This window comes from Xiphophorus hellerii, chromosome 17, assembly GCF_003331165.1.
Source record: "Xiphophorus hellerii strain 12219 chromosome 17, Xiphophorus_hellerii-4.1, whole genome shotgun sequence".
NCBI classification, from domain to species: Eukaryota; Metazoa; Chordata; class Actinopteri; order Cyprinodontiformes; family Poeciliidae; genus Xiphophorus; species Xiphophorus hellerii.
Genome location: NC_045688.1, coordinates 59,251 through 68,410, shown reverse-complemented (window position 1 = coordinate 68,410; position 9,160 = coordinate 59,251).

Here is a 9,160-nt window from a genome sequence, read left to right as displayed (position 1 = left end):
TGCAGCTGCTTGTTTGTTTTTCTTTGGTGGAGCAGGTGTTGAGGTTGAAGGTGGGTTTCGGCTCAGAGCCGGCCATGCTGATTCGTCCAGGTGAGGGGTTGTCGTCGTTGTCGTCGCTGCCGGCCGTCAGGTCTATCAGATCACTCAGAGGTTGCTTCTGCGGGCGAGTCGGTGTCGGGGCTCTGCTGGGCAGTCGGGACGGAGCCTCGGCCACTTCCGACCCTGCCTCTTCGAGGGCTTGCTCCTTTTCCTTGCCTTCTTTGTCTCTTTTGTAGGCACGCAGTTTTTCCAGGGCCTCCGAACACTCTTTGTAATGGCGCACCCCTTGTGCTTGGGGGTTCACCAGGATTCCGTCTATGCCCGCTGCTATTGTAGCAGTTTTTACCACACGATCATACTTTTCGGAGGGGCTGTAGATAGTCCGCAGCGTACCCTCCGTCCATTCTTCGAGGAGCTTGGCGAACCACCTCAGCCATTCTGCAGCCTCTGTCTTCTTGGTAACCTTCACTGGGCATTTGACGACTCCCAGACGGTGACCCTGTTTAAGTTGGGTGCAGTAGTATACGTGATGCCGCACTAGGATCTCCAGTAAGTCCTGAACCCTGACCTTACTGGTGTTGTAGTGAGAGTCAAAGAACATTCTTTTATTTATCTCAGTCCAGGATTCCAATCCATCACCGAGTAATATCAGCTGTACAGGAATTCGTGTTAGAATAGATTGGGAAAGACGGGATTGATGATTTTCCCCGTCTTGGCTGATGTGGCTTGCCCCTTGTCCCATCGCTGGCTTCTGTAGGGGATCCAGTTCCCCTCTTTCTTCGTCTTCACTCATAGTTGTCTTTGTCTTTTGAGTCGCCTATCCCCCAAAGCCTCTCTTTGCGCTTTCGAGTAGGGATGGGTCCAGGCTGTGTTGGCTACTGGCTTCACTGTCTGGATCTGGTCATTCCATCCTCAGTAGAAGCTTTCCCTCACCTGCATGCTATACAGTTACTGCGAGGGTTGTGACTGATGGCCTTATCAGTCACCACTAACTCTCTTCCCTAAGAGTTAGTGACCCAAGTGAGCTATTCAGAGTCTCACATCTGTTTTCACTGACTTGGTGTCTTTGGGGCCCGCCTACTCAGTTGTGCGCCGCCCCACGTTGGGCGCCATGAAGGTTATCCTGCAATAGTTAGCCCCGCCCACTCCTCACTACTTCACAGGGCTGCCTACTGACCAGTTCTCCGTCTAACAGGTCCGGAAAATCTCTGAGACCTGGGTATTACCCTAAAAGTACTCTATAAGAGATAATCTATTTAAACTGGTGTCGAAAGTGATTCGTCTAGCTCTAACTACCTCCAATCCAGAAGTTATGACCCTTTACAGTTAAGAAACAATCAGCTGAGTAGCCCTCGCAGCTGCATAATCCCAATAACCACTTCTGTTAACGGTAGCCCACTTTCTAAATCATAACTTGCACTTGGAACCGGCTAGATTATGTTTAGTGACTTAGATGTAAGTCCCAGGGTCATTTTTTACTCTCACCAAAGGAAATTATGAAGCCTCCTATTTACTGGAATCATGTACATTAGTTTTACCTTAATTAAAAGAACTGGACAAAGATTAAATGACTCTATTAATTCCAATGTCCACCAACCTCATTAGAATTTTATAGTATAAATTTATTAAGCAAGCTTAAGCAGGGATATGCGACATACAAATCAATAATCAATCGTATATAGATCAAAAACAGTGTAATAAAATTTACATGTACAATCATACTACCCTGCCTTCTTTCCCTAAGAGATAAGTCGCACGTTCTGAAATGGAATTTCAAGGAGCAGATTCAACTCATACCCAGAAGATGATGGATCTTTTGGCAACAGAAATTCCTAGCAGCCTTGGTTGAGGTCTTTGCCTTGTGTGGAAAAATCCTCCTTAGAAAGGAAACAAAGCAGAACGGGTCCGAATCCTTTTGCAAACCCCAGTTCCTCATCCCTGAGGGACCTTTGTCCTTCCTCCAAGTCTTGTTGCAGAGTTTGAAATTGTTGCTGGGTTGAGACGAGACCAACGGTCGAATAAAGAACCAGAGATGGGGCGATGGGACCCAGTCTTTTCTTAGCGGTGTGAAGTCCGAGCTTCCCCGTGGTTCTGAAGTGCGGTCCGTAGCTGCTTCTGCAAGTTGTCTCTCCTTCTGCGCCGCCGGACTGGGAACGACTGGTTCCTCTTTTCGACCCCTTTTTATTCATTTCTCTACCATGTGTGTGTATGGGGAGGTTTGGTCTACGTGACTTTCTGCACACCTGCTGTGTCTCATGAAAAAGTCCCAAAGTTACCCAATCTGTCCGTACTTCCCTAAACCTGTTGCTTCAGCCAAACTCACCGCACCATCCATCCTGTGCGCCTTGGCCATCTGTTCAGAACTGCTTGCGACATTTCCTGTTATCAGAGCTGTGCTGCACATTCGTCTTTCTATAACTCACTTTTATCTATTACAACTCAGTGAATTGATTTCAAATGATTACAACTTCATAATCATTGACAATAAATCACATCTTTCTCTTATTATTAATCATTAATCATAAATCATCAATCCTAATCTTTCCACAGTTAAATCATTACAGAAATCATTACAGATCACATTTCAGGAAATATATTTCAGAAGGTTATTATGTGATTACTTATATTCATATTTTTCAGACTTATTGAACTTAATTAACTTTTAATCAAACTACAAGATTACTTTATTTCTTCCAAGCCATTATGCACCTTTTTCTGCGTGTACCTGGAAAGATCTCATACCCTTATGCCAGTTTTCTTGACAAGGTGCACATTTAATTCTGCCGTGATTTGGGCAGCAGTGGTTTTATGTTCTTTGGATACAATCCGGGTTAGCACCCGAACATCCCTTTCAGACAGCTTCCTCTTGCGTCCACAGTTAATCCTGTTGGATGTGGTTCGTCCTTCTTGGTGGTATGCTGACATTACCCTGGATACCGTGGCTCTTGATACATCACAAAGACTTGCTGTCTTGGTCACAGATGCGCCAGCAAGACGTGCACCAACAATTTGTCCTCTTTTGAACTCTGGTATGTCACCCATAATGTTGTGTGCATTGCAATATTTTGAGAAAAACTGGGCTCTTACCCTGCTAATTGGACCTTCACACTCTGCTCTTATTGGTTCAATGTGCAATTAATGAAGATTGGCCACCAGGCTGGTCCAATTTAGCCATGAAACCTCCCACACTAAAATGAGAGGTGTTTCAGTTTCATTGTCCAACCCCTGTAGATGGCAGGCCTGTACTCCAAACATGCAAGTTTAGATGATCTCTCATGGGTACTAAGTGAGATTGTCTGCATTATAAGCTACCCAGGGTAAAATACTGTAAATGATGCATTTCCTGCTCCCTGATTTCCCATTTTAACTCATGTTGCATTCCAAAAGTTTTAGCTGGATATTTATTACTGCATTGCCAAATGTTTTACCCCTCAGATTACTTAAGATATTAAGTAATGTAAAGTAGACAAACTGATTGCCCTTTAATAGATCAACGTTTTGAGTTTTATATCATGTTATAATGTTATTTCCTCATTAAAAACATACCTGGACCTCATTGAAAAAAAAATGGACAGTTGCTTTGATTTTTTCATGCATGTCATTTGTATAACAACTTACAGTAAAGCTGCAGTCTGTAACTTTTATAAAGAATATGCTTTTTACATATTTGTTAAAATTGTTTCCATGTTGTGACAGTTTGCTATGAAACAGATAATCTGTGAAAAGATCGATCTCCTCCCTGAGTTACCATTGCCATTTGAAGATATGCACCACTCCCACTCCTGACCAAAAACAACCAATCAGCACTTATAACACAGAGCAAATTTCTAACTAACTGGTTGTTCTAGTTAGCACTGGGAGGCCTGGGAGAAGGTAGAGAAGCTCAACTTGTTCACAGATAGTCTGTCTCATACCATACTGTCATGACATAGTGTGACATGTAAAAATAATTTTTTTTATTATAAAAGTTGCATTTTGCAGCTTTAATGTAACATAGTAACTTGATTGTGATATTAAAATCATTTGTGCAAACTCACTTTGTAGGAGACCTCTGAAAAAGATTCTATTTTAGATCAGATTTGTTTGTTGTCATGGTTGTTGTGCCAATCTCTGCAGGTGCACAGTGCTGTACAATCAGGACCACCCATATATGGGAAAATCTTTTAGGTTATTTCTTTATTTTAGAGTAGCGAAAGTGTTGTTCTTTTGAGGGGTCCCACATTTGAGAGCTGTAAGAGCAAAGTTGTAATAATTTTGTGCTCTACTGGACTGTAAAACAGAAATATCTGATGGAAAGGAACAGTGCAGAGTTTAAATTGAAATATGCAACATGAGGCTAACAGAAATATGAGCTTTTGTCTAACATGAAGAAAGAGAGCTATAAAAAATACATTACTGGTTTAAAAATAGGATATATTAGGAATATCTGGAAAAATAGTCAAAATAATTTGAAAGTGTAGGAAAGAATAGGAACATTTAAATTTCCAGCTTGGGCTGTAATCTTAACAATAAACAGCAATGAGATAGTACAGCCAGAGAAGCAGAAATGGATCACAGTGCCCTTTCTGGCATTATGTGACATTTCCTTTCATCTTACATGTTGAAGACAGATTCATGCAGACAGGAGACACAGGGATGCATCGCTTAGGCGCATGGACTGTCAGTGAGCTCATGGCTTGTAACGCCTATGTCCCGATGTCAGCAGCTCTTATTGCAAATGACAGCCAACCACAGAAGGAAAAGGTGTTTGAGTGCAAACCGCACATTCATTTGTCCTTACTTGATGTGTCACGTTAAAAATCATATCTCTTTCAAATTCTAAAATGAAAGATTAGAATTGACAGTCTATAAGTGTTCATGTTAATTTCAACACAATCTGAATGTATTCTAGTTTAAATAAATTTGCTCTGTGTGATATCAGTGCTGGTGTCATTAAACAATGAAAAGGCTGGGTGCCTGCCAGAAGCTAAGTGAGCAAATGAAGACACCAGCATGTGGTAGGGCACGGAGAGTTGGGAGGGGGTGCTTTGAATAACTGAACATACAACATGTACATCACTGCAGACATTGAACACCAAGAGGATAATTTAAAAATAGTCTTTGGAGATTTGGATTTCTTTCATGCATGAAGGATTTTCAGTGTCTCTCATATGGCAATGGGTTATTTAAAATTATCTGGCAACACTACTGATGCCAGAGGGAATGTAGCATAAAAGGTTTGGAGTGCAATAAATCTAAGAAGTTTATTTTTTTGTTCCAGATGCTCTACCAGAAGAATTGAGTGGCAAGCTTGTGTGTTTGAGAAACTCTGCAGTGAATATTGAGTATTAGTAGTATTTTTTATTTTTTTTATTGAGTAAAAAAACAAATGGCTTTATTTTTGCTTTGTCAATTAAATTAACCCAGTTAGGTATCTTTCAACATTTTACTTTGATTTTTCAATTAAGAAAGGGTACACCCTGAACTTTAGTTTAGTCTTTAGATTAGCCTATTTTTGAGTACAATATTCAAATATGACAACAATAAAAACAACCTTTTTATGATTTGAAAAAGGTTTATGAGACAGAAAAAGGAAAAATCATAAAAAGGTTGTTGCTATTGTTGTGGCACAATGCCAGGGTAAGAGGTGAGTAGAAGTATCAAGTAGATCTGCACTTCTGAGACATTACAAAATTAAGCATTCTGCTAGCTTTCTGTGAATACTTGTTTTGCACATTCAAAACATAGAATGATTTAATTTGACACCACAGTGGACTACACAGAAATGTAAAACAGAACAATCTCTACATTAATCTGTCATCTTTTATCTTTTCTATAAAAAGAGAGGTGGGGAAATTGGCAAACTCCTAAAATGTACAATGGACCACGACTTAAGTAACTTTTTCTGATTAGGAAATTAACTCATTTCAAATCTGCCCTCTAAATGTTGACTAGAGAAACCTTAAAACTTTACCAAGTAAAGCCTTGGTTGGTACAGTTTAGTGATTTGCCCTTTATTAGGTTTTCTGCATATAATTATGCACAGGCACAAATAACACACATTTAAATAAAAACAACTAAGTTTCAAGTACATAGATGGGAGTATTTAGCAAATTATAGAAAATACTATTCAATGAAAATATGATTGAACAAAACAAAAAGTAAACCAACATAAGTATATGTCAAACTTCTGCATGACAACAATACCAGCTAATAATCCTTTGAAAAGGTCATGCAATTTATACCATTTTAAATATAGCACACAAGGTTGTAATGCAGCTGCACTAACTGATCAAATCCTGAGTAACCAAGGAAACTCAAAGACTATTGTACCATTATGCATACCCAGAAATTCTATTTTCCAGTTATTATTAATCAAAGGAAACTCAAAACAGATGGGTTTTTAGCCTCAAGTTAAAGGAACTCAGTGTTCTAGCACTATTGCGGTTTGTGGTAGTTGGGGAAAAGACTTAGCCTTGCTTTTTAAAGACTTGACAATTGACTTGGACTTGGACATTGAAAAAATCAGTCATGGGGATCTCTGATATATGTACCGAGTTGCTTGTATTGGCAGTTGAAAAACACTGATTAATTTTATGTCCTCAGTTTATCTCACTACATCATTTGCTTTTAAGCAAAGATGTGACTGTCATTGGCTAACACACCCAAAACAAATATGTCATCATCCACTTTTTGATTTTGTGTCACAATAAAATATTGTCATGACTTCAGCACTTCAGCTCTGCCTTGACTGATTGCTCATTGCCCTCACCTGCACTGAGCTGGTCCCTATTTAAACAGCTGCTCGTCACCAGCTCAGTGCGAGATCATCTGTTGCCACTGTCACAGCTTTCAAGCCTTGTCGTCTCATGTTCCAAAGAGTTTTCTGATCCTGCCTGTTTTTGACCACAGATTGTTGCCTAATCCTTCTGCTGTTGGAAGTCCTGTTGCTGAACCCTGCTTGTCTTTGACTCTGCCTCCTGCCTTCTGGTTACTGGATTTTCATTGCCTGAGACCCTCCCGTGCATGACCCCGGACCGTTTCACGACTCAGCCTCTGGTTGGTGGATTTTGTCCCTGTCGTTTGTTTGTCCCCTGAGCCCCCCCAGACTTCCCCTTGCCCATTTACCCTACCCTCCCCCGGCTGGACTCCTGATCTCTGTGGACCCCCATCCTTGACTCCACCAGTGTGACCACACCCTTCTACACCAAATACTTTTGTAATAAAACTTTTGGTGAAACATCCTCTTGTTGTGGCTGCGTTTTGGGTTCTGGCTGATTCTGCTTTTAACATTACAAATATGGCCTCAAACAGATAAGATATAGAGAGAAAAAAACTCAAATTCTCAGTAAAAATATTTGATCGAATTAGAGATCATTGGGAAAAGGGTTTTAAACCGTTCAAAAATAAGAATTTTCTCAATGAAGTAGCAGGTTATGTTTGTCTTTTTTCGAAGTTCTTAGATGCTTTTAAGCAAGACTACAGGGTCCCTTAGCTTCCTTACTTTGCCATTGGCACAGAGTTATTCAAGTTTAGCTTTCTTCCAAGTTGGTCAGATTAAGTAAGGTAGCTTTAAATAGAAAGCAAGACATAAATCTTGTGTACTCACTACTTGTACTGCTCATTCTTGGTATATGTTAATCTGGTATTGTGTAATTATGTTATGAATTTATCACCTAACTCAAGAAAAATTCATAAGGTAAAAGTTTTGAGTAGAAAGTCCTCTCTTCATAATCTATATACTTCTCAAAAAAGCTGGGAAATGCAAAAGTTATGCATATTTGAAATTACTGAACAAACAGATGGTCAGCAATGGAATGTAAGTTCTAAATGGCATTTACCTGAGTCTTGCTTTCTATTTAAAGCTACAAGCCAAAGCAAGAGCAGATGTCCACTGATGAAACACAAACACATGAGTTTTACTGGACTGTGCATTATGTGCATCTGCTGTGTGTTGCGTTGGAAAGAAAGATTTTCACTGTACAAGACAAAAAAGACTGCATGTGTGTCAAGTGAATCCAGATACACAATGTATTTTGATGATATAACTTTTATTCAGTTCAGATTCAGTGTTTTTGAAATAAATTGTCATTACTCTTCGTAAGCTAAAATAAATTATCTACATGTTCAATAAAACCAGGATAAACTTTCCCAATTGTCCACCACCAGACATAACAGGAATCTTGGGTGGTTCTGTTTTGGTTTTTTTTGTATTATCAGTTTGCCAGTTCTTCCTGGATGGCCCCCACGGAAGGCTTTGTGGGCATGACCCACTGGGAAAAAAAGCTCAGAGGAAAATAAATAGTACTGGTTGTAGAAATCACACAAGGCCACTATTACTTAAAGCAGGTGTTTAAAAACTGAATGTGGTTGATGTTTTGATGGCACAAACAATATATGAGGCAAATGGCAACCTACTCCCTGGTAAAATTTTAAAAGGTTTCTCTTGCACAGATGGGGGGAAGCAAAGGAAGGGGTACATATATAAAAAAAAATGCCCAGATTTTGAAGTTATCTTTCTGGAGTGACATTGCAAAGTGAGTAATTTTTTTTTTTTTTGAAAGCAAATGATTAAAACTGAAAAACTTAACTTGAGGTTATGTACCATAAAACACATTGCATGCTTGGTACATAAAATGCCACACATTACTAAAACAAACCTTTATCTACAGCAAAAGATGGTGATTACCTTGTTCTGGAATAAGAATTATTCAGAAGAGTTTTGAGTTTTGGCAATGAGGGCAAAGTTGGGTAAAAAAACATATATATGATTGTTGATTGTCTTCTGTTTTAACCCAAAAGCTACTGGCTCTTTGAATTGCCTTTTGCTGAAATATTCTATAAAAAGAAACTTGACTTGGTGTTATTGGAGTTATTCTTTTTTCTCACAGAAACATCAGTATCTTTATGCTGCCCACATATGAAGGTTTTTATCTTCTATGTTTCTATTTTATAAATTGTACTTTTCCAGTCTACAGTCATAGACAACAATAAACAATAATATTAAATATTGAAATAAACCTGTCTTATTTCCAACTTATGACTTAGTTGGAGTTCAGAGGAGATTTTTCTGTGATACAAAAGGGAAATTAAAAAAAGGAAAAAGTACATGCTAATATACAATTTTATTTTTAAAGTATTT